Genomic DNA, 23,785 nt, shown 5'->3' with positions numbered 1-23,785 from the left:
ACCTCTGAAAACATCGAAATAATGTGGATTCTAAGTTGATTGATTATATATATTCAATCAACTTAGATGATTATATATATATACCGTGTGTCTGTAAAGTTGTGCAACCCAACGTTTGATTGCATATATCTTTTGAACCAAGAGTGATAAAGACCTGAGACTTAAAACAAATGTAAATGTGTTATATGTAGATATTTTCGAGTGTTGTCATGTAAAAGGCTATTTAAACCTCTACAGTCCCAGTGGTCTCAACTGAGTACATATTTTTTCATTAGTTCTCATTCATAAATATAGGTACATCATACTTTTCGATCTTACTCTACTTCGAAACATTTGCTGTATCGTTTCTCAAGTTAGTTTCTTCAGTGGTTGGAAACTAAGGGAGGACTGAATGTTGAAAGAGCCCGGAAGATTGTGCCTGAAAAGAGGTATGTACTCAAGCAAGTTTTACCTTATAAGAATTTGAAAAAAAAAAACTAGGTATATCTCCTAATTGATGTTTAATTACAAAATTTACTAGTTATTCTTAATAGTCACTAGTTTTGTCACTACGAGCCATGAAATATAGGTTCCCAAATGAGTACTTTGGGTCTGTATTATAGAGGCATGTGAGGAGTTCTAAAAAAGAAAAGTACACGCATTGTTTTCATATTTATTGTATTCAAACAAAGACTCTGGATCTATATAAACACTTCGTTGAATTACTGCTTCTTGTAGATTTACTTTTTCTGCCGCTTCAATTGCAATAGTAATAAATTTATTGTTTGAGAATAATGTATTGGACATCTGACAATAAATTTGTTTGGTAATAGTGTACAAGTTTCTCGTATGTTAATTCAAAATATAGTTTATTGATTTCTTGAATATACTAGAAGGATTAGAGAAATTGAATGTAGTATATTTTATTTGTTAGGGTTTCCGTATTATGGCAGACCTGTCTCATAATTTACATACAATATTTCATATCAATTTCCTTCAAATGCACATCTGCAACCAGAAGAAATTCTACAGTACTTAAAAGGCAGCGATCTAGAATTATTAGTAGAGGACCCTGGAGAAGAATTTCATCCAGACACTGAAGAAGAAGAATCTGATAATATTGAAGTAGAAGAAAATGATCAACGAGTTGCCAATCCAGAGATAAATAGACAAATGGCTAACTGGATTTTGTGCAAAAGAGACTGCAAATCTGCTGGCATCCCGAAAAAAGATATATTGGATTCGTTGGAATTCAGATAAACTATTTCACATCCTCTCCCTCTAATGCCTATCTTTTTCCTCTAATGCTGTATTTCCAAGGTTAGGGAGACTACGATCAAGTTCACTAAATGTGGGGTACTGCAGAAAGATAAGCGACCGTCTGTCATGCAAGTAACAGGTAGCAGATACGATGGAATAGGGCATTGGCCCGTACCAAAAGTGTAACATGTTTCTTTGCCTTCAAAACAGAAAATGTTTAGAAAATTTCCATGTAAAGTACAATAGTTCATTCTTACAAGCATGCCACATTCATTTACAGTCGATTATACATACAATTGGTTCAATGCGATTAAAATGTAGAAGAATATAATATTATTATTCTTTGCTTATGCTCTAAAGCAGCGTTTCCCAACCGGTGTGCCGTGAATGGGCCGCTGGTGTGCCGCGAGGAAATAGAAACAAAATTATTAACTCTATAGCAATCATATTGCAAGACATAAGGAAAAATGTATATTTGTATTTCACATTACTATGAACCTCTACTATGAATCTACAATTTTATGTTTCATACTGTGTTACTTTTCTGTTAATTTTTAATGTTGAAAACAGTATTTGTTATCATTGTTATGACCATTATTGCTTCTTTATTGTTCGTAACTTGAAATTTTAAAATATTCAATCCTTTCGACAAAGCAAACATGCATACAAATTACCTACATTTGTGATTTAAAAGCAAAAGAGATTTGCTTGTTCGTTTGCTATTTAGTAATCTTCTTTCTTAGTAAAAGCTAAGTACAGTTTTCGAAAAAGAAAGTGTATTTTTAAAAATCTGAGTCCTATATCTCACTGCAATTGTTTTCAATTTTTAAATTAGAATGAAAAATAAGCATAATGATATACCAAGGGTGAAAACCAGTAATCGAGCTTTCTTCTCAGATCAGTAATCACAGAAAAAAATACCACGATATTTTATATTTTCAAATAATAATATCTATAAGTGTGCCGCGAGAATTCAAGTTACAACCGTAGTGTGCCGCAAATTGAAAAAGGTTGGGAAACGCTGCTCTAAAGCAATCAAACTGTATCATGTATGAGTATGATAGCGATTTGTAATCAGCTATAATTAGAATAAGAATAAAGACTTTGTTTAAAGTAATTCAAATTAAAACCACATTAAATTATATTACACAGAGAAAAATCCGTTCTCCGGACAGCGGTATATTGTACAAATATACGGTATCCTAATACTTACTATAGAAATCAGTACGGAGCATACGTCATCCGTATGCTACATAGGCACTGCCCTTAGATGTTACATCATGCCATTGCAGGATGTCTGATATCTAACAGTTTTCCGTATATCACATGCATATACTTATGTTACCTTCATCAGCTATATGGTATATACGTCCATTTGTATGTGAGATCCTGATCACCTACATTGTTTCATACGGAAAGAACGTATAGATGGAACACTTATACAGAAAGTATTATAAAACATGCGTTTTCAATTATACGTCTGCTGTCCGTTAAGTCTAAAAACTACAGGAATTACGCATGTAACCTATCTTTTTAAGAACGCCATCTACAATTTTTTTCTCACTGTAGTTGTTACTATACTTATATTGAGACCCAAAGTACTCAAATGAGCACTAACCAATAAAATCTATCCAATAGCAATTTTGGATATAGTATACAGGAAGCTGCATCAGTTCCCGAAGGAGCAGGACGCTCATACTTTCAGGGATTATTCATTGAGTATGTACGAACTTACAAAAGGGGTAACAAAGCGACTTTTATTTACTTATCGACTGATACGAAAATAAAAAAGAACGTACCTGTACTTTATATCTGCATGTGTAACGCAGATCAGGGGGTTCTAATGTATACTATTACCGCATTTTTTTTTACAAGTGATATGTTTTTCTGTTTATTGTATCACAGAACACACGAAAAATTAGGAAAAGTAATTTTTTCATCGTTTGAAAAAAAATCGGGACTGTAGAGGTTAATGCAAGTCCGTAAAATGCATTTTTGCACCAATGGATAAATGTTGATGTATACTGCACATATATACATGGATTCACCCGCAGGAAATCAGTTTTCTGAAACTGAATATTGATTTTCTTCTTTTGTACATTTTTTTATTTGACACTTTCGGTACTTTCTTTTGTTACTACACAAAAACGTTACAAATCCCAATATTGGTCATGATCTCGAAAATATTTATATAGAATACGCTTATATTTGTTTTAAGTCTCAGGTCTTTATCGTTCTTGGTTCAAAAGATACACGCAAACGAACTTTGGGTTGCGCAACGTCACGGAAACACTGTATATATAATTTACATGTACTCTTCATTACATAAGTGTCTTTTATTTATTCATCTCTTCTTCTTTCATTATAGAATTTCTTATTCCAGCTTCTCATACATTACAGAAAACACTAATAATATTACTGTTATTACGTCTAACTGGTATTTGTTCCGCACGAACCTTTGGTCCCTGTACAGTACATCTATCTATTAAAATGCTACAGTAACAATTAAGAGTAGCTTAGCTTAGCTTAGCTTGAAAGTGTGGTTTTGTGTCGAGTATCGGACAAAAGTCCCTGACTCGATGACAGCTATAGAAAAGAAAATGATTAGACCTGTGGGGGGTGAGTTAGAATATGAGATACGACGACGTCATGTGACCTTCAGCTGCAACTGTCGCAGTGAGGGGGAGAGTGTGGGTAAAGAGTTATGCTACAACCGTGGCGTCCTGTAAGTTCGTCGGTGTGTATGCGCTGTGCCAATGGCTGCTATAGCGGGGTTGACGTGGCGGGGAAGGTTGGCCCAAAAACGAGTATGGTATTGATGTAACACGTCCCGGATAGGATATATGTTTAAGTCCTCTAAAAGTTGACGATTGCGCGTATATCGGCCATGGCCTGTTATGATACGAGCTGCCCTAGTTTGCACACTCTCGACCGTGCGCAAGTGACTGAGTGCTGTATGTTGCCATGCTGGACATGCGTAGGTGATTGTGGACAAAATTACCATTTTAAAGACGTGGAGTCTTGTTTCATGACTTAAGGCACTGCAACGCAGAATAGTATAGAGGGCAGACAATTTTCGAAGGGCTCGGTGTTTAATGTCCCTGATATGAAGACCAAAAGTAAGGCCTCTATCTAATATAACTCCCAAGTATTTAGCATGCAGACGGTGCGGAACTTCAATGTTGTCATAGTATAAACGATGGATGGCTCTGCTGCGTCTTTTGCTATAGCAGACTGCAACGCTCTTATCCGCGTTGATTTTTAGGCGCCAGGTGGTAGCCCAACGTTGAAAGACATTGAGTTGGCGCTGCATGTAGTGGTAGGAAAGACGAAGATTGCTGCTGTTCGTAAAGAAAGCAGTGTCTTCGGCGTATGTTGCAGGAAAACAGTGTGGCACAATGGGTAAGTCTGCGGTGTATAAGGTGTAAAGCAGAGGCGAAAGAACCGCGCCTTGAGGCACACCAGCTTGAATTGGTTTGGGAGCAGACTTGGTCCGTCCCACAGAGACATGGAAAAAGCGATGAAAGAGGTATGAAGTGAGGAGTTTGAGATAAGGTAAAGAGAAGCCTTGTAAGCGAAGTTTATAAATGAGGCCTGGTAACCACACTTTATCAAACGCCTTCGAAATATCAAGGTATACACCGACAACATATTGTCGTCGATTAAAAGAGGTAGTCAGGTGGTCGACTACCCTCACTAATTGGCTTGTTGTGCTGTGGTTAGCACGAAAACCAAATTGATGGTGGGGGAGTATATCCAGAGTGGTGACGTGCTCGTGAAGTCGGGCGAGAAGTACTCGTTCGAAGAGTTTGCTCACATGAGATAATAGGCTAATTGGTCTATAGTTTTCTGGGAGAGTCGGATTTTTACCTGGTTTAGGGAGAAGAATGACTTTCGCTTCTTTCCAAGCACGGGGAAAAGAGCAAACCTGAAGGATGCCTGTAAATAAAGCAGCAAGATAGAGGAGTAGCTTCCGTGTCCCATGTTTCAGTAGTTCTGGGCGGATCTGATCAACTCCAGGCGCTTTTTTGTTGGGCAAGTGACAAATTTGACGCTCAACTTCTCTTGGTGTTACGACCTCAGGCAGGGGAAGTATTGGTTGAAAATGGAGCATGCGCATGGTGGCCCGAACGTCCTGCCGAATGTGAGGAGCGGCAGGAGTCGCATTAGGTGTAAACTGGCGCTCTAGAGATGCAGCAAATAGGTCTGCTTGCCCTTTGTCGTCATGTATGACCCCATGCGGACCTTGCAGTATTTGAGTTTGACGAGAAGTCTCTCGGCGCTGGAAAAGGCGGGAATACTGCCAGATTTTAGTGTCATTAAGTGTGACCCCACGAAAAAGTGTCTCCCAGTACTGCTCGGCTTGTCGTCTAGTGATGGTCTTGATTTTGCGGCTTAAGGTGTTCCATAGTGTTTTGTAGAGTGGATGTCTGGTGCGCTGCCAAGTACTTCGAGCCCAGCGTTTCAGATGGATATAAAGACGAAGTAATGGAGAGTCACATTGTGGATCGGACTGCGAGTCAGGAATTATTGATGTGCTGAGGGAGTCAGCCGTACGTAGAGCAAGTGTGAGATGGGCGACCGCCTGATCAATTTCCGCAGGAGAATTTGGACGAGCGGCTATGTCGAGCAAAGAGTTTAATTCCTGCTTATAGACATCCCAGTTCGTAGTTCGGGAGATATGAGCGGGTGCAGGACGGGATATATGACGATGCGAAATTTTGAAAAGAACCGGATCATGATCTGAGTCCAGTGCTGAGATCACGTAAGGACGTGTAGCTAAGATGGTATCTTTGCTTAGAACTATGTCCAACACATCCGGTTCTCCACCTGCTTTAGGATGGTGAGTTGGATCAGGTGGCCCATAGGCAATGAATGGAGATGTGTGCAGATACCGATGTAATATTCGTCCGTTTTCGTTGGAACGTCTGGAGTGCCATTCCCCATGTTTTGCATTGAAGTCCCCTGCCAATATGATTTTGGGGCCCAAAGTCGAGATGGCGTCGAAATCATTGGGATCTAAGTCATGTGCTGGAGAACGGTAGCCCGTGACCAATATGAGAGGAATCCCGGGGAGGAAGACTTCTATAGCAAGAGCTTCTAGTGTGTGTAACGGGGGTAAAAGGAGTTGTCTAGCCTTGAAACTTCGTTTCAGGGCAATCAGTAATCCTCCTTTCCGTCCTTGAACTCGATCGAGACGAAATAATTGGTAGTTTGGCAGTCTCCAGAGTGTAACCTGGGCAGTGAAGTGAGTTTCCTGTATGAGTATGATATCTACCTGATGTTCTGCTAGAAAACGGATTAGGAGACGCTTCTGGTCGGTAAGACCATCTGCATTCCAGGTGACAACAGTTATGGTGTGATGAATGAGTGGTTGGTTAGAAGCAGCCATCAGCAATCATGTCAGCGAATGTCTCTATGACGACAGCAGCCTTAGACGCAGGATCCGTGGCATCCCGAAGTCTAGTAAATCCCTTCTTGAGATGAGAGATAATGCGGCCAAAGTTGAAGGTTTTGATGTAAGTGAGGAGTGAGTGGAGATTAAAGTCATTAACGGATGGTGTAGACGCACTATCTGGTGTGCTCGACGTAGAGGGAGCATCCTGATTTGTTGGTGGAGGACGGTCGCTGCGAGGTGCCTTATCGTCCAGTGAAGTTGATACAGTAGGACCGGAGCTGCGGCTAGAAGGAGTTGATTTCTTGAGAGCATCTGAGTAGGAGCGAAAGACGGGACAACCGCGATAATTGGCTGGATGGTCCCCTCCGCAGTTTGCACAGGTTGCTGGCGTGGATGCATCTGGTTTGGCACAGGCTTTTGTAAAATGACTTTGCCCACACTTGACACACTTAGGTTGAGCTTTGCAAGTGTCCTGTGAATGACCAAGGCGTTGGCACCGGTAACACTGCAGAACACTCGGCGGTCGATACGGCTCAAGTGTAACTTTATAATGAAGCAATGCTGATATGTTGTAGATCTCTTGTATATTTGGAGTTTTCTCGAGGGAGATGAGAAAAAGGGGCATGGGAACCCTATCTCCACCAGTGGGGCCCCGATGAGACATTTGATGAATCGTGAGTGGCTTAAAGCCTAAGGTGAACAGTTCAGACTGAAGGTCAACGACGTCTGTATCAATGGGCAATTTGCGAACGACAACCTTTAGGGGTCGGTCACTTTTGGCGATGCCAGTAGCGTATTCAGTTTTCGTCTGTTCGCAGTAGTTTTTTATAGTTGTGAAGTCGTCCCTAGAAGATACCTGAATCACGATACGTTCTTTGTTATGCCGAACCTGAGGCGATTCTCTGAGGGTCTTGGAAAGGCTTTTGGTAAAGTTGTAAGTGTTTTTGATGCCGTAAATGTAAATAGGAGGTGGTTTAATCTCTTTGGTGCTTTTGGGCCGTGGCTCTATCACAGGAGACTCGTCAGCTGTGAGAGTAGAGAGAGGCTCAAATCGGTTGCTCATCGGTAAAGCAGGGAAGTCTGATGAATGTTGTTGGCTCAGTGTGGACTCCAAGGACGAGCGACGTCGCTTGGGTGTAGTAAACAGGGTAAAGTCCATGGCATTGTCCTGCGGTGGAGCAAGGGATGGAACGTCTGTCGTCGACTGGTTAGTCGAGGATGATCGTGACTTGGCAGTAGCGCCGGAGGTGGAGGGCCGCCCCAGCGGAACAAGGAAGTCCTCAGGCCGGTATTGAGATCGGCTTACTATCTTCGTTGGGATTTTGGTCTTCTTTTTCGAGATGACTGGCTTGGACGTAGCCATCATAGGAGCTCAGATGACGAGTGAAGCTGAGATGTCAAATGTATAAGCTACCCTCCGAAGAGGAGAGTAACTTAAAAAATCGTTTAGCCAATAGAAATTGCAAGGTCGTCAACAGATAATATCAATGTGGTGCGTTAACCTCCGTGGAGGTATTAAATATAATTCGACGGTTGTTTCCTCAGCCTCAAAGAGGCAAGTAATCCAACCGTATGTACGAAGATCGCGACTAAAATAAATCAATGGGGATGAATACTTAAGTGACTGGGTTATTTTTCTCCGCCAGCTACGGATACCCTATTTTTTTACCTGGTTAGAGATTCCAGGTGGCCAGTTCAATTAAGAGTCACGGTCACGGTCACGGTCACAGTAATGTTGAATTTTTGTGAAGAGTATCGGGCCGAAGCCCCTGACTCCATGAGTAAGATGGCAGAAAGAATATATACAGATGTGCAGGTGGCTTGTTGGGTAGTACTATTGTTTTGTTATGTCTGTGAGACTACATCTACAACTGTCGCAGAGTAGCTGATGTTGAAGTCATTACGATCTAAGGAAAGATATTAAAGGCGTGGCGTGCGATGAACGTTACGTAGAGCGCGTTTGGTTCCAATGGTAGCTATAGCTGGATTTATGTGTCTTGGTATAGTATGCCAGAACTTATGGTGGAGGTGCCGTAGAACTTCCTTAACAGGAGGCAGATCTAAATCTTCAAGAATTTGATTGTTGCGTGTATATCTATCGTGACCAGTGATGATACGACCGGCTCTCGTTTGCACACTTTCAAGTGTTTGAAGATGACTGTTAGAAGCATGTTGCCAGGCAGGGCATGCATAAGAAAGAGTTGATAGGACTATCATCTTCAATATGTGCACGCGGACCTCATGAGAAATTGAACTGCAGCGAAATATGTGATACAATGCTGATATTTTCCGTAATGCTCGTTGCTTTATGTCGTTGATGTGTGAGGCGAACGTTAACCCACGATCTAAAGTTACACCCAGATATTTAGCATGTGTGGCGTGAGGAATGTGTGCGTTCTCATACGTTAAATTTCGAGGGGCGCGGATGCGTCGTCGACTGTGGATGACAGCACAGCTTTTGTCTGCATTGATTTTAATTCTCCAACGTCTTGCCCATTCCTGAAAGCCGTTGAGTTGACGTTACATGTAGATGTAACACTGTGCAAGTGGGCTGCTGGTCGTAAAAAAGGCAGTATCGTCAGCATACGTTGCGGAAAAGCAATGTGGTAAAGTCGGGAGATCCGCCGTGTACAGATTATATAAAAGCGGTGAAAGTACAGCGCCCTGTGGAACCCCTGCTTTGATAGATCTAGACGTGGATTTGACACCGTCAAGAGACACATGAAATTTTCTCTCAGTAAGGTATGAACGTAGTAAATGTATAAGACGATCTGAAAAACCTTGGGTATATAGCTTATATAATAGTCCTGCTAACCATACTTTATCAAAGGCTTTTGACACATCCAGGTATACTCCAAGGGTGTGTTGTTTCCTGTTGAAAGCCGTTGTTAAATGATCCACTACTCGTACAAGTTGCGTTGTAGTGCTATGTTGAGCACGAAACCCAAACTGATGGGAAGGTAGAAGGTCTCTATTATCTACGTGATGTTTCAGCCTCCAGAGAAATACCCGTTCGAAGAGTTTGCTCAAGTGCGATAGAAGGCTTATCGGCCTGTAGTTTTCCGGGAGCATTGGATTCTTGCCAGGTTTGGGGATTGTGATGACACGAGCTTCCTTCCAGGTTTTGGGAAAGTAGCATAACTGAAAGATGGCATTAAATAAGTAAGTTAAAAAGACCAGTAGTTTTCTAGTTGGATGTTTGAGAATCTCAGATCGAATCCCGTCAGGCCCAGATGCTGTCTTTGTCGGTAGACATTTGATGTGTTTTTCTATTTCCCGAGGTGTAACTGGGTTGATGCCATGTGTAGGGTTTTGTGTACTTACGCTATATAATGTGGTTCGGATGTGCTGTTTCAGATAGGGATCGAGGCGTGCTCTATTGGGCTGGAACTGTTTTTCCAGAGAGTCAGCGAAAATGTCCGCTTGCGACTGAGGATCTTGAGTCAGTCCTTGAGGTCCTTGTATGACTCTGGCTTTGGAAGCATTTGTGGCACGTTGGAATGATTTGGAGTACGTCCAAATTTTACGGTCATTTAGTGTGACATTTCGAAAAGTGTCTTCCCAGTATTGTTGATTCTGTCTTGTAGTGAGCATCTTGAGCTTCTTACAAAGTTTGTTCCATAAAGTCTTATATGCGGGATGTAGTGTGTGCTGCCATCAACGTCTAGCCCAACGTTTCAGATGAAGATAAAGTTGTAAATGAAAACTGTCGCTATGACTGGTTTGCGATGGAGAGATTATTGTAGTGGAGCTCGCTGCCTCTGCTGTACGAAGTGCTAGCGTGATGTGAGAGACCGCTTGATCGATGTCCGCAATGGTGGCAGGCCTATTCCGTAGATCGATCATGGTGTTTAGTTCTTGTTTAAATACGTCCCAGTCAGTGTCTATTTGCTTGAATATGGGGGCAGAATGGGCGATGCTGCGGTGGGAGACGTGAAAAATGACTGGATCGTGATCAGAATCTAAATCTGAAATGACATATGGATGGACTGTAAAGGATACGTCTTTGCAAAGGGCTACGTCAAGCACATCGGGTTGTCCGCCGAATTTTGGATGATGAGTTGGGTCTGGTGGAGCACTGATGATGAAGTTGGACGTGAGTAAATATTCGTGTAAAGTATCTCCAGCAGTGTTTGGAGTAATGGAGTTCCATTCTCCATGTTTAGCATTAAGATCTCCAGCTAAGATGACTTTGGGCCCTAAGTTAGCAATGACATCGAAGTCTGTGGGCTCTAGTTGTCTAGCCGGGGACCTGTACCCGGTGACCAATATTAATGGAACGCCTGGAGTTATTAGCTCAACACCAAGTGCCTCCAGAGTTATTAAGGGTGGTATTGTAATTGACCTGACGGGGAATGCCTTTTTGATTATGAGTAGTAATCCTCCCTTCTGTCTGCCCACTCTATCCTGTCGATACACAATGTAATTGGGTAGTCGCCAAGTAGTGATACGAGCAGTGAAGTGTGTTTCTTGAATAAACATGACGTCAACTCTATGGTGTTTGAGAAATCTAATAAGCATTTGTTTCTGCCCCTCGAGACCATCTGCATTCCATGTAGCAAGGACAAGTGTGTGATGCAATACGCTGGATTTAGAAACAGCCATCATCAATCATTTCCGCTATTGTTTCTATTACTGCTGCAGCCTTGGAAGCTGAGTCTGCTGCTTGGCGGAAACGGGTAATATCACGTTTAATATGTGTTATTATTTTGCGTAATTCTAAACCCTTGAGAAATGAAAGAACGGACTTTAAGTCTAGGTCTTCTTTCGGGCCCTCCTGTTGTTCGACAGAAGCTGATTGGGTGTGGAGAGAAGTGGAAGCTTCAGCGTCTTTATTGTCCGTAGCCATAGGTTGGATATTAACAGCAGTGGGCATGGAAGTCGTCTCTTCTGATGGTTTGTTGGAAGTTTTCTTAGTCTTTTCTGGAAGTTTCCTCGGCTGCTGGGCCGGCAATTTAAGAGCCTCAGAATAGGATTTAAAGACTGGACAGCCACGGTAATTTGCGGGGTGATCTCCCTGGCAGTTGGCGCAAGTGGCGGGCGTGGAGGAGTCTGCTTTACTGCAGGATTGGGTGAAATGAAATTGCCCACATTTGAGACAGCGCGGGTGGGCTTGGCAGGTGTCCTGTGAATGCCCCAAGCGTTGGCATCTGTAACATTGCAGCACTGAGGGAGGCTTGTATGGTTCGATGTGGACCTTGTAATGAAGAAGGTTGGGAATAGCATATATCTCCTTAACAGCTGCAGTTCGTTCCAATGCAACCAAAAACAGTGGCATCATAATTTTCTTGTCTTCTGTCTTGCTTTTGCGAGACATTTGGTGGACGTTTATTGGTTTGTAACCGAGACGCAATAGTTCTTCCTTCAGATCGTCTAAGTCGGTGTCTATAGGCAGTTTTCGGATAACGACCTTAATAGGCCTTTCATTTTTTGCCACGCCTGTAGCATACTCAGTTTTTGTTTGTTCGCAATAAGCTTTGATAGAATTATAATCATCTCTGTTTGCTGCTTGAATACGAATGCGCTCCTTATTGGGCTGAGCTAGAGGGAGCTCTTTCAATGCTCGTGACAAGGTCTTTATAAAAGTATATGTATTTGTAATGCCGTATATGAAAATCGGTGGAGGCTTATGAGTGGGTGGCTGTTTTGGCAGAGCAGTATTATTGCTGGCATGAGCATTATCTACTTGGTTGGAAGACAAAACATCAAACCTGTTGCTGACTGGGAGAGGCGGATAGTCTGCCTTGTTGAGGTTTTCCAATGAAGACCTACGTCGCTTTAGTGTTCCAACTACTGTAAAGTCCATATCTTCAGGCTTATTTGAAGTAGAAGGTTGTGAGGCACTTGATTGCTTGAGTGTATTTGGTTTCGATTTGAGCTCCCCTGGAATGCCTGTTTGCTTCTTCTTGCCCAAGGGCAGAAGAAAGTCTTCAGGTTTGTATGTGGCCCGGATTATTTTGGAATCTTAGTCGATTGCGATTTTTTTTAGATTTGGTGGATGTCTTCTGAGAAGCCATCTTTATTGTGAGAGTGGGGGATGGCGCCAGCTTGCAAGAAGGGTAGTGGCGTTCCCAATAAGTTTTAATTTGCCAAGGTGCTTTTCCTCCGAAGAGGAAGCACTACTAATCGTTAGCCGGTAGAGGTGCCAAAGTCGTCAACGAGGTTTTAATTATCTCTACCTCCGAAGAGGAGAGTATAAAAATAAATCGTAAACCTAGAGAATAGCAAGGTTGTCAACAGTTCAGGGTGTCAACCTCCGTGGAGGTATGAAAATACAATTCGACGGTTGTTTCCTAAACCCCAAAGAGGCAAGTAATCCAACCGTATATACGAAGATCGCGAATAAAATCAACAAATGGGGATGGACACACTAAATGACTTGATTATTTTTCTCCGCCAGCTACGGATACCCTATTTTTTTACCTGGTTAGAGATTCCAGGTGGCCAGTTCCAATTAAGAGTGATTTTTTTTTTACATTGCTAGCTGAGGCTAGCTACCTTTGAGAGGGTTACGCCCTCTTTTAGGGAAGTGATGTGAAGGAATTGAGGATTGTGAATTTCTGGTTGGTCTAAGTGCTTTATTTAATTTCTTCCATAGTAGGAATGGACTTAAGGAACTTTGCGTTCCTTAACATTAGGTGAAGAAAGAGACAAATACATATAGACAACATAAACATACATACATATCTGTTATGAAAGATGAATATGAACAAAGATCAACAGTACAATACATGAGGAACACTATTTAGGTAACATATACAATAAACATAATCAGGAGAATAGAAACTAGGTGATAATAACGCAGTAGTATAGTAATATAATTAATGAGGATGAAGTATGAGATGAGGTGCAAGCACAGGACAACACATAGGAACATATTAGTGGACGAATGCAGTTATCTTCTTGCCTAGGGGAACTCTAGGCTATGATGAGAGACATGATGAACCCAAGTTAGTATGAGAAAATTACTGTGCATGAAATGATGGAAAAATGAGAGGTAAATGAACATGAGTGACGTAATCGTTCAGAAGCAAGAGTGAGGGATCATCAGGAGGAAGCGTGTAATGGTATAATGTAAATAGAAGAGATAATGACGTGTGAAGATACCGTGTGGGTGTGGGATGTAGGGCTATGTAGTGCATTATATCGAAAAGTAGTGGATGTTGGGTTTGGAATCGGCGTCGTATGTAGGAGAGTCGAAGGGATTCAAGATGGTATTGCAAGGTAGGAAAAGTAGTGCGTTGATACAAGTCTTGTGTGGGGCTAGGTAATTTTATGCGAAATGCAATGCGGAGAGCATGACGTTCGAGAATAAGAAGTTTGTTGTAGAATCGGTCTGATGCTGCAATCCAAGCTGTGAAACCATAGGTGAGACTAGGACGGAGAAATACTTTATAGGTGTTTAAGACTGTGATTTGAGACCCCATGTCGTTCCTACGAGACGTTTAAGTAAGTTTAGACGATTATGCGCTTTGGTCACAACTGTTTTAAGATGTTGCGTCCAGGTAAGGTGTGTGTCGAATGTGATGCCTAGGTAGGTGACTGCCTTAGTAGCCCGTAGTGGAACCTGGTCCACGTGAAGAGATAGGCAACGGCGATTGCGGCGAACCTTAGTTGTTTTCTTTGGCGGTAGAAAGATGATAGCCTGTGTTTTTGTAGCGTTGATGGTGAGTTTCCACTTCCGGCACCAAAAGCTGAAATCTGTGATGGCTGTTTGTAGGATATTATTGATATGCTGGATGGATGTTCCTAGGGCGAGAAAGGCAGTATCATCTGCGTACTGGAAAGAATAGACTTGTTCGGGGAGACGTGGCATGTCAGCAACAAACAGAATGTACAACAGCGGGGAGAGGGCAGAACCTTGTGGAACTCCGGATAGTAAGAAGATAGGATGAGAGAGATGTTCGTTGATGGCAACATAAGTAAGACGACCTGAGAGAAAGTTAAAGATAAGCCGGATGTATGGTGTAGGAAGCTGGAGCCTGATTAGTTTATGAATAAGTCCGAGATGCCACACTTTGTCGAACGCTTTCTCGAGATCGAATAGTACGAGACATGATGGTTTCACTCTGTTATAGTGTGTGGTGATAAGGCTTGTGAGTCGTAAGAGTTGATCGTTTATAGAGAAAGAAGGACGGAAACCTGCTTGAGTGAGAGGAATGATATTTCTTGTGTTGAGGTAGATATGAAGGCGTTTCACGAGAATGCGTTCAAGGATTTTACTGAATGTGCTTGTGAGTTGGATTGGCCTATAGGAAGAGATCTCATGAGGAGGCTTATGTGGTTTTGGAAACATGAGTGTTTTAGATGTTTTCCAAGACATAGGAAAGTAGCCTGTACGGAGTATAAAGGTGAAGAGATTGGCGATGAGGATGAGTAGTGTAGGGGGACACTCCCTGATCTGACGATAGGTGATATTATCGAAGCCTGGCGCTGTGTTCCGTTTACATTTGATGGTATCTGTGACCTCCTGGACAGTGATGGGTGCAGTAACATGTTGATCGACACTAAGTTCATGCATGGTATTGGGTTGCAAGAATGGAGAAGTGTTAGCTTTGTCTGCAACATGGGGTGTCATTCCAGGGGGTGGTGGTGTGAAAATGTTCTGCAGATGATCTGCAAAGGCATTTGCTTTCTCCGTATCTGTGTGAGCTGCGGAGTTGCCGATCAGAATGGGGTAAGGAGTTTTTGTGAACTTGCCGCATAAACCGTTGAACTTTTTCCAAAATTTGGTAGGATGACTGGTGGTAGAAAGATTATTACAGGTTTTCACCCAACACCGAAGTTTATAGGCCCTGATGTAGTTGTGCACAGTTCTCTGCAATTGTTGATGATGGTGTAAGGCATCAGGATTTCGTGTGCGAATGTAATCGCGATAAAGTTGGCGAGAACGTGTGATCATAGTCAGGTAATGTGGTGGCAGTCGAGGTTGATATGGAATATTTTTGGTGGTAGGAATGTAAAGAGTGCTAGCTTCCTGTATAGTAGAAGTGAGTGTATCGACAGTGCTGTAGAGGTCGTCTTCGGAAGTGGGAGATGAAAGATGTTGAGTGCGTTTAGTAAGATAAGAGCGATAGGAGTTCCAGTTAGCTTTATCAAAGCGAAAACAGATGCGTGAAGGCAATGGAGGACGAGGTGAAGCAGAAGAGTGAAGATTTATTGAGAGTTTAACAGGAGCATGGTCACTTCCCAGGGTATCAAGTACGGAAATAGTGCTATGAGTTATTAGATTGCTAGACGTAATAACGATGTCTGGTGTTGTGTCAGAGATTGGCCGAGTGGGTTTTGGTAACTGATGGTTCCAGTGGTGTGTGTGGTGATGAAAGCTGCGAAATTGGTACGATCGTGATCTGAGCGACTGTGCATATTAAAATCTGCCATGATGATATAGTGGCTATAGGTGTTCGAAATATGTTGTACAAATTGTATTGGGAGAGGATGGCCAGGCCGGATATAGATGGTTGCTATGGTAATGATAATAGATTTGAAATATACAGTGGAAATTATATATTCGGGTAATGGTGTATGAGTATAATAGAACTGACAGTAAGGCAAGTAAGGGGAGAAACCAACCGCTACGCCCCCATTAGCGCGCTGTGCGGGCTGTAGATTGTCTGCACGTAAAATGGTATATCCTGGTAGGCGACATGGAGTTGCTTTGGTTAAGAATGTTTCGTTTAAGAGGAAAACTGTTATATGTTCCTCGAGTAGCAGGGTTTGAAACAAAGGTTTGTTTTTAGTAAAGGATCGGATGTTCAAATAAAGAAAGTTTAGAGCCATGATGAAATTAAATTCAACCGGTTTGAGTTGTTGGAGAGGCATGAAAATGCATTGAGTTTCCAGAGTATGTTGCTGTGAAGTGAATATGAAATGTTGCTTTGGCTGCAAGGGTGATTTGCTGTAAGATGTGTGGCCGGATGAAAGGATGGATATTTTGCAGTGAAAGAGTAAGAAAAGTAAGGAGTTGATTTATTGTGACTGGGGTATCTACTGTGGGCGAAGGGGTGGTAACAAGCGATGTGGTACGCAAGGGTACAACCAGTTCCGGATGTTGCGGCGTTGGGTCCGGCTTTGCTTTACATTTATAGCTATAAGTAGGGTGGCTGTCCGGACATGTAGAACATTTCGCTGGTTGGTGCAAATTAGTGCATAAACGAGTTGAGTGTGGTCCTGCACAGTAACCGCATTTGAAGTCATTCTTACAGTCAGCTGTATTATGCGTATTATATTCTTGGCAGCGTTCGCATCGAACTGGTAATGGTGCCATTGAACGCGATGGTTCGACTCTATGTTTACGGTTATATATGAAAGCTCCATGTGCAAGCAAATCGTCGATTGTCTCTTGATGGGGTGTGAGGATGCGAATCATGAAAGTGGGCCCACGATCGTTGCGAATTCTGAGTACTTTAGAAATGGTGTAGCCTTCGAGTTTTAGTTCATCATGAACTTCCTCGTCTGTGTAAGACGGGTCGACACCTCGGATGACTACAGAAAGAAGCGAGGGTCTCCGTGGTGGAGGGGGTTGCTTGCGTGTCGAATTAGTGAGATTGGTGATTTCGGCTTGTGCTCCGAAAGTATCGATAGGCACTTTGTTTCGAATCGTCGTGTATAGATCAGGGTCAGACGTTTTAAAGATATAACCATTTCTTGTGTGCACTATTTCCCTGATGGCAGCACGTGGAAGATACTTCCTTAGTTGGAGTGCAACAAATTTCTCATTTGAGAACTTCGTGTCGTAATTGCGGAGAAGGATGGCAAAAGATGACTGAGCAGATGGAGGAGTAGAATCTGCTGGTGGTCCTATATCCATAGCGTCATTGGTCGGGTATTCAGTATGATGCTTCTTCTTCGGCGGTGAGTTTTGAACTCGGGCAGCATAGCTAGCCTTTGATTGAGGCGACCTGGATCGGACTGATGTAGAAGATTCGACAGATGCACAAGAAGTTTGAGAATCTTTCCGTTGGCGAGAGCCAGAAACATTCGTTTGTGTCTTTGATGATCCCTTCCGTGGCCCCACCTTCGTGGGACAAACAGATGGTCCATCGACAACAGTAGGTAGATTCGTATGTCGTCCGCTAGTTCGTTTACCAGGTTTCGTGCCATGATCCGCCATAGTGAAGTCTATCTGGTGGGCAGATGCCCAAATGCTGTGTATATGATGTGATGTGATGTGATGTGATGTGATGAGATGAGATGATAGCAAGGTTGGACTACCCGTTTGGATAGTAGTCCAGGTAAGGCAGTTCCCCTATTAATGCAGTGACACTGTACACCCTTGGCTGAGATAAGTCTGATGAACAGTGTCCTGAAAAAACGCGGAGAAAAGCCCGGGATCAGGAGTAGGAAGGTTTTCAAAAACCGTCACAGTTCTAAGTAGGTGGCGCTTCAGAGGCAAACCTATGGAAAGTATGATTAAGAGTGATTTTTTTTTTTAAGGGTTACGGGAATAGGGTAACATAGTGAAATCTTTATTCATCAATTAAGTTTCATGATGCAGAAAATAAGTTCCTACTCCCAGCCATTAGAGGGTTACGCCCTCTCTCTGGCATGGAGTTTAGAGCATCACTATTGAGTTCAAGGTAATGATATATGGGCAAAGTGCAGTAATCATGAACACAAATATTATTAAATGCATAATAAATTAATAAATTGTTTCTGAAAAATATATAACAGAAAAGTGCAGATATATTATTGAGGTGCTAAGATACTAATAGAAATCACAATACATAATAAATATAATAGAATAAAGAATAATGATGATTATGAAAAATGAGGTGAAGTGCTTACACATCACAAACAGATTAATATTAGTAAGACAGATGCAGGGTTAAATCTTCTGTCCCGGGGCGGCTCGGGACTAATGAACACATTTGGAAGCCCTTGTTAGTGATGAGGATCTCTGTGCTAAGATGGAAAGAGATGAGGAAGATGATGATCAATGACATATACTTCATATATTTCCCTTTCAGCCGCAGGAAGATGTTCGTGTTTCACATACATAGACATGAATATATTTAAAGGTGAGTGTTTGTATCGATATGCTGCGTCGGTAAGTGAGTCGGTGTGAAGTATATCCAAGAATAGCGGATGGCCTGTTTGGATGCGGGAGGTTATGTACCTAAGGCGGAGTTGTGCGAGATGCTCGGTGATCTTAGGAAAGTCTATATATTCATACGTGAGCCACGTCGGATATGGAAGTTTAATTCGATACGCCAGTCGAATAGCATGTCGTTCCAGTATGCTAAGCTTTTCATAAAAAGAAACAGAAGCATTGCACCAAGCGGTATGCCCAAAAGTAAGGATCGGACGCAAGAATGCTTTGTAAGTATGAAGCAAAATATCGGCTTTAAGTCCCCAAGTTGTTCCTGTGAGGCGTCGCAAAAGATTTAATCTAAGATTGGCCTTGTCCGTTAGTTTTTTCAAGTGAGCATTCCAGCTGAGCTTTGAATCGAAAACCACGCCTAGATAGGTAGCAGTGGTGGAAGGGCGTACAGGATACCCATCAACAGTTATGCTTAAGAGAGTTGGGTTTCTATGGACTTTGGAACGACATTTAGGCGGTAGAAATACTAGAGCTTGTGTTTTCTCGGAGTTGATCATTAAGTGCCATTTCTTACACCACTTGACGAAATTATCGAGTGTTGTTTGTAAAGCAATGTTAAGCTGATGTACAGTTTTTCCGAGTGCAAGAAAAGCTGTGTCGTCAGCATATTGAAAAATAAAGACGTTGCGTGGTACAGAAGGAATATCGGACGCATAAAGGATATATAATAAAGGACTGAGAGCTGATCCTTGTGGTACACCAGTTAGAGGAAAAATCGGCCAGGAGAGTGCTGTACCAACTGTAACATAAGCTATGCGATTTGAAATGAAAGAATATATTAACCTGAGATAGCACACGGGAAGTTTGAACGACTGCAGTTTTTTAATGAGGCCATAATGCCAAACCTTATCGAACGCCTTCTCTAAATCCATAAGAATAAGACATGATGGTAAAGATTAAGAGTGACCGAGCTCTAACCTATAACGTTAGCTTTCAAACCTTTGATTTACGGTTATTTGTGATTTCACGTTAATAACAAAGACAAATATTTTTAAAAGAGTGTACTTTAAATAAATTACTTAAAGAAATATTTTTTCACAAAGTTTATCCTTTTAAATTATTGTTCAAAGGCCTTTGCCTGTAATAAGCCTTCTACGAAATAAATGCAAATGAATTGTGCTGCCATCTTTGGAGCTCTTTTAAACTACGTTTATATGTTTATGTCCAATCTTTTCGCCAATGAGATCTCGGAAACTACAGACTCTAGAAAGATGACGTTTTCACTGATCGATTGCGAATTTCATGTAGATTGTCCAGTTCTAATTGAATATTTAAAAAACATGTTCACTATTTCTTTATAACATTTTTACGGGTACATTGGAAGTGTTGAAATTAAAAAAAAACTAAAGCATCACATCCTAAGCATTATACATTCCAACACCACATTGTTGTATATAGGGGTTGTATATGTCTCAGGCGTCTGTTTCATAGCCAAATAATAATGGAAAAGGAAGGATAACCATTTCTCCAGTCTAAGATGAACCTTTTTTTTGGGAGTGTTTTGCCCAATCAACACCATATATAACTGACATTATAATTAATTGTGTATGTAATGTATTTGCTTATTACATACTGCATGCAAGAAGAAAGAAAACACTGGTCATACATGAATTCGAAACTCCGACCGGAAGCAGGCTCAAATCTTGCAAACGGTGCGAGATATTGAGAAAAAATAATCGAAAAAAGTCTCCCCTTTATGATACCCCTTGGCTTTTTTTAATCAATACGTCTTCCACTTGTGTCTGTAAAGGGACATGTACAGATGTTGTAAGGAATAAGGAGATTTATGCTCATATGCGAATGATGCGCTGTGTAGAGAGCGCAGGTTCAGCTAGTTATAAGTTAAAATCGTAACTAATTAAAATATATATATGATCGTTTATATTTTTAACAAATGTATTTATTTATTTATTTGTGATTTGTTCATAAATTTCCTCAAACTCGATACCATATTTATGCGTCAGCGCAAACAATTACGGAATGTGGCAGTTTGTGACCTTTTAAAAACACACGTTTGCCTCGATTACGCCAAGACTATTGTATAACATGGGGATGTATAATCTTGCGCCGTAAAAGTGATGCCATACCTAAGTATTGATTCATTGATTTGTCCTTTATCACCTTTTGTGAGCAGCAAGGATATAAATGACAAAAATCTAACGTTTAATAGAGGATCAGAGGCACTATTGTATGTTCGATGCTCCCATACTAAGAATTGAATCCGGAAACTCATCTATCAATGGCATACGCGCTGTCCACTAGATCAACGAAGAGAACTAACGTAAATGTTGTTCGTACTAATTAACAAGTCTAAACAATTATATACAAAGTCTAAAGAATTCCATACAAAGTCTAAACAATCCTTTGCTTTATTATACTGCTAGCAGAAGTGTCTGTTCTTCACATCAGAAGTATATGCAAAATTTTGGAGGTAAAGAAATGTGCATTTTTCTATAACGACGATCTGACATGCCCGTTTCTTCACACGAGAAGAATAAAGTTAAAGCAAAAGAACTAAAAGGTCTGGAAGGTATGTAACCATGGTTACGCACGACCACATGAAGAACGGTTAGGTTTCCTGCCTCATACCAGGGGCGGACTAGGACGGACTTTGGGGGGGGGGTTGTAATACTACTACTTAGAGCTATTTTTAAGAGCTCCAAACTCTGAAGTGGGTTTTATTTATATGTAAAATAAGAAAATTTCCTCTTCTGGGAAGGGGGGGGCAATCGCCCCAATGCCCCCCTGGATCCGCTCCTGCCTCATACGTATTATGACTTTACCTTACATTTTATGTCATTTTTATCTAAAGAATGACTTTAAATCACCCCCTCGAGAGGAAAACGAAAGGAAAGAAAACATCTTCCCTCCCAATTCGATCTGCTAAGATTTGTGTACAAACTTCGATGTCTCTAGGTCAGCCCTGGCCACGGCGAACAGCTAGTGGAAACTCTCCTCGGGAACGCTCACGAGCATTCTACGTGCAAATACCGTTGTTCGTACTTCGTGCATCTTCGGGTTTCGTCCTTAGAGGAGCGGAAGTGTTGTCAACCTTGGCGGTAATCACTAGCTTACCAAATGAAAAAAAAAAAGTATGTATGGAAACTGACTGCCATTTAGTGTAAAGTGTTTTCTACAATGTGGTAACCGTTAACTATAGACAACACAAACTTGTAACAGCAATCAAATGATAAACTATGTACGTTTCTTTTCTTCTTTTTTCTTTCCTTTTGTTAAAGAAGGATGTGGTAGAACCAAACCATCACTTACATTTATAAAAATTTGCTAGTTTGTCATGGAAAACCAGTTTTCAATATATATATATATATATAACTCTATGGCCTATGGAACCCGGAGGTTCAATGCCGCGTTCACAAAAGCTCTCCACTGAGTTCTATCCTTAGCTAATTGCATCCAGTTTCTACTTTGTATTCCAATCTCTGCGAGATCCATCTTAATATTGTCCTCCCATCTGCGCCTAGGTCTTCCTAATGGTCCTTTTTGATTGGGTTTTCAGTTAAAATTATGAAAGCGTTTCTAATTTCTTCCATTCTGGCTACATGGCCTGCCCACCTGAGTCTTCTACACTTAATGACCCTAACAATGTTAGGTGAGCGGTATAAACTATGCGATTCCTCGTTATGAATTCCCTCCAGTCCCCATTTTCATCCCTCTTTGGTCCGAATACTACTACTACTACTACTACTACTACTACTACTACTACTACTAGTAATAATAATAATAATAATAATAAGCATTATTATTATTATTATTATTATTTTCAACCTCCCGTCGTTCTGCTATCAATCTAGCAACGGAAGGCGTTTACAACTTAGAAAACGTGAAGCGAGTGACAAGTTACAGACCGCGGCTAATGTAATACAACATCACGAATTGTGTAAGCAAGCTAGAAAGGTCTGAAACAATTCGTTTCCGATTTCTGCAGTCGTTTTTACGTCTGTAAGCTGACATGTTTAATGTTAGTTTCTTTCTTTCTTTCTTGTTCATTTGTTAGTTACTTCAACGCTAACTGTAACCTCTTATCATGCGTCTTCCTCGACCAAAAAACGTAACAATTTTATTTCCTGCAGTGTTTTCGCGTCACTGCTTTCGAAATGGGGAGGGAGAGAGTACACCTGCACATTTCACGCTTGCGTCTGCTCAATGATTCAACATCGTGCGAATTTCTGACCAGGCTTGGCCGTAGGTTTTTTGCCATCATGTGTGGTTGGCAACACTTATCGGATGCAGTGAAAGGGGCGAAGCTACCAGAACCTGTGCTCACTGTTCTTGTCTCCGCTCGTGCTCGCTCACGCTTCGGCTCCAGGAGCCAATTCATGGACAGGCTTGCTCTAGGTCCTTTCTATGCGAAAATCTGATAGACATACACATTCTTTATTATATTAGTGCTAGCAGAAATGCCCGGCTTCGCACAGAGAGAATAATGTTTATGCATAATATCTAAAAATAAAGAACTGAGTAGAGTAAATAACGGCAAGCAGCGCGTTAGGTGTTACCCCCTGTCAATTCCCGGGCCATCTGATACGTGGAATGAATTTGACGTTGCCCTTGTCAGAAAATAAAGAGCTGAGTAGAATAAATAATAATAAACTTAGCATTGCCCCTGTCAATTTTAAGACCAGCTGACATGCATGTTCTTGATCAATCTTTGGCTTAAGTTGCATCAAGTCTGTCACGAATCAGTTTAGCGACCACGGAAACTACGGATTCGACACTAACCGCCTTATGCAGAGTCGTTTTGACGTATGATTAGCGTCATACTAAAGGCCTGACTACTGCAGGAAACATATTTTAATCGAACTCTTTAGTATGGGACTAATCACGCTTCAGAACGACTCTGCATAAGGCACTAACATTTTATTTCTCACCCTTTCTTGTCCAAACCCTATATGCCTATGATAACTGAACTTGGGCTTAAACCGAATCAGGAAGTGTCACTATTTATCTCAACGATCCCAAAGACTATGGATTCTACACTAATATCAGTCATTTTTACATATCACCCCTTCCCACCAGCTAGGAGT

General features: G+C 41.4%; 1 protein-coding gene across 1 annotated transcript in view; it reads right to left on the bottom strand.

Annotated features, from left to right (window-relative positions):
• LOC145663613 (glutamate carboxypeptidase 2-like) overlaps nucleotides 1-23,785 on the bottom strand; it is a 92,930-nt gene that overhangs the window by 31,025 nt on the left and 38,120 nt on the right. The gene's annotated exons all lie outside the window — the stretch shown is intronic.

Source organism: Thermobia domestica, chromosome 11 (assembly GCF_964235325.1).
Source record: "Thermobia domestica chromosome 11, izTheDome1.hap1.1, whole genome shotgun sequence".
NCBI lineage: Eukaryota > Metazoa > Arthropoda > Insecta > Zygentoma > Lepismatidae > Thermobia > Thermobia domestica.
This window is presented reverse-complemented; position numbering and strand designations above follow the sequence as displayed.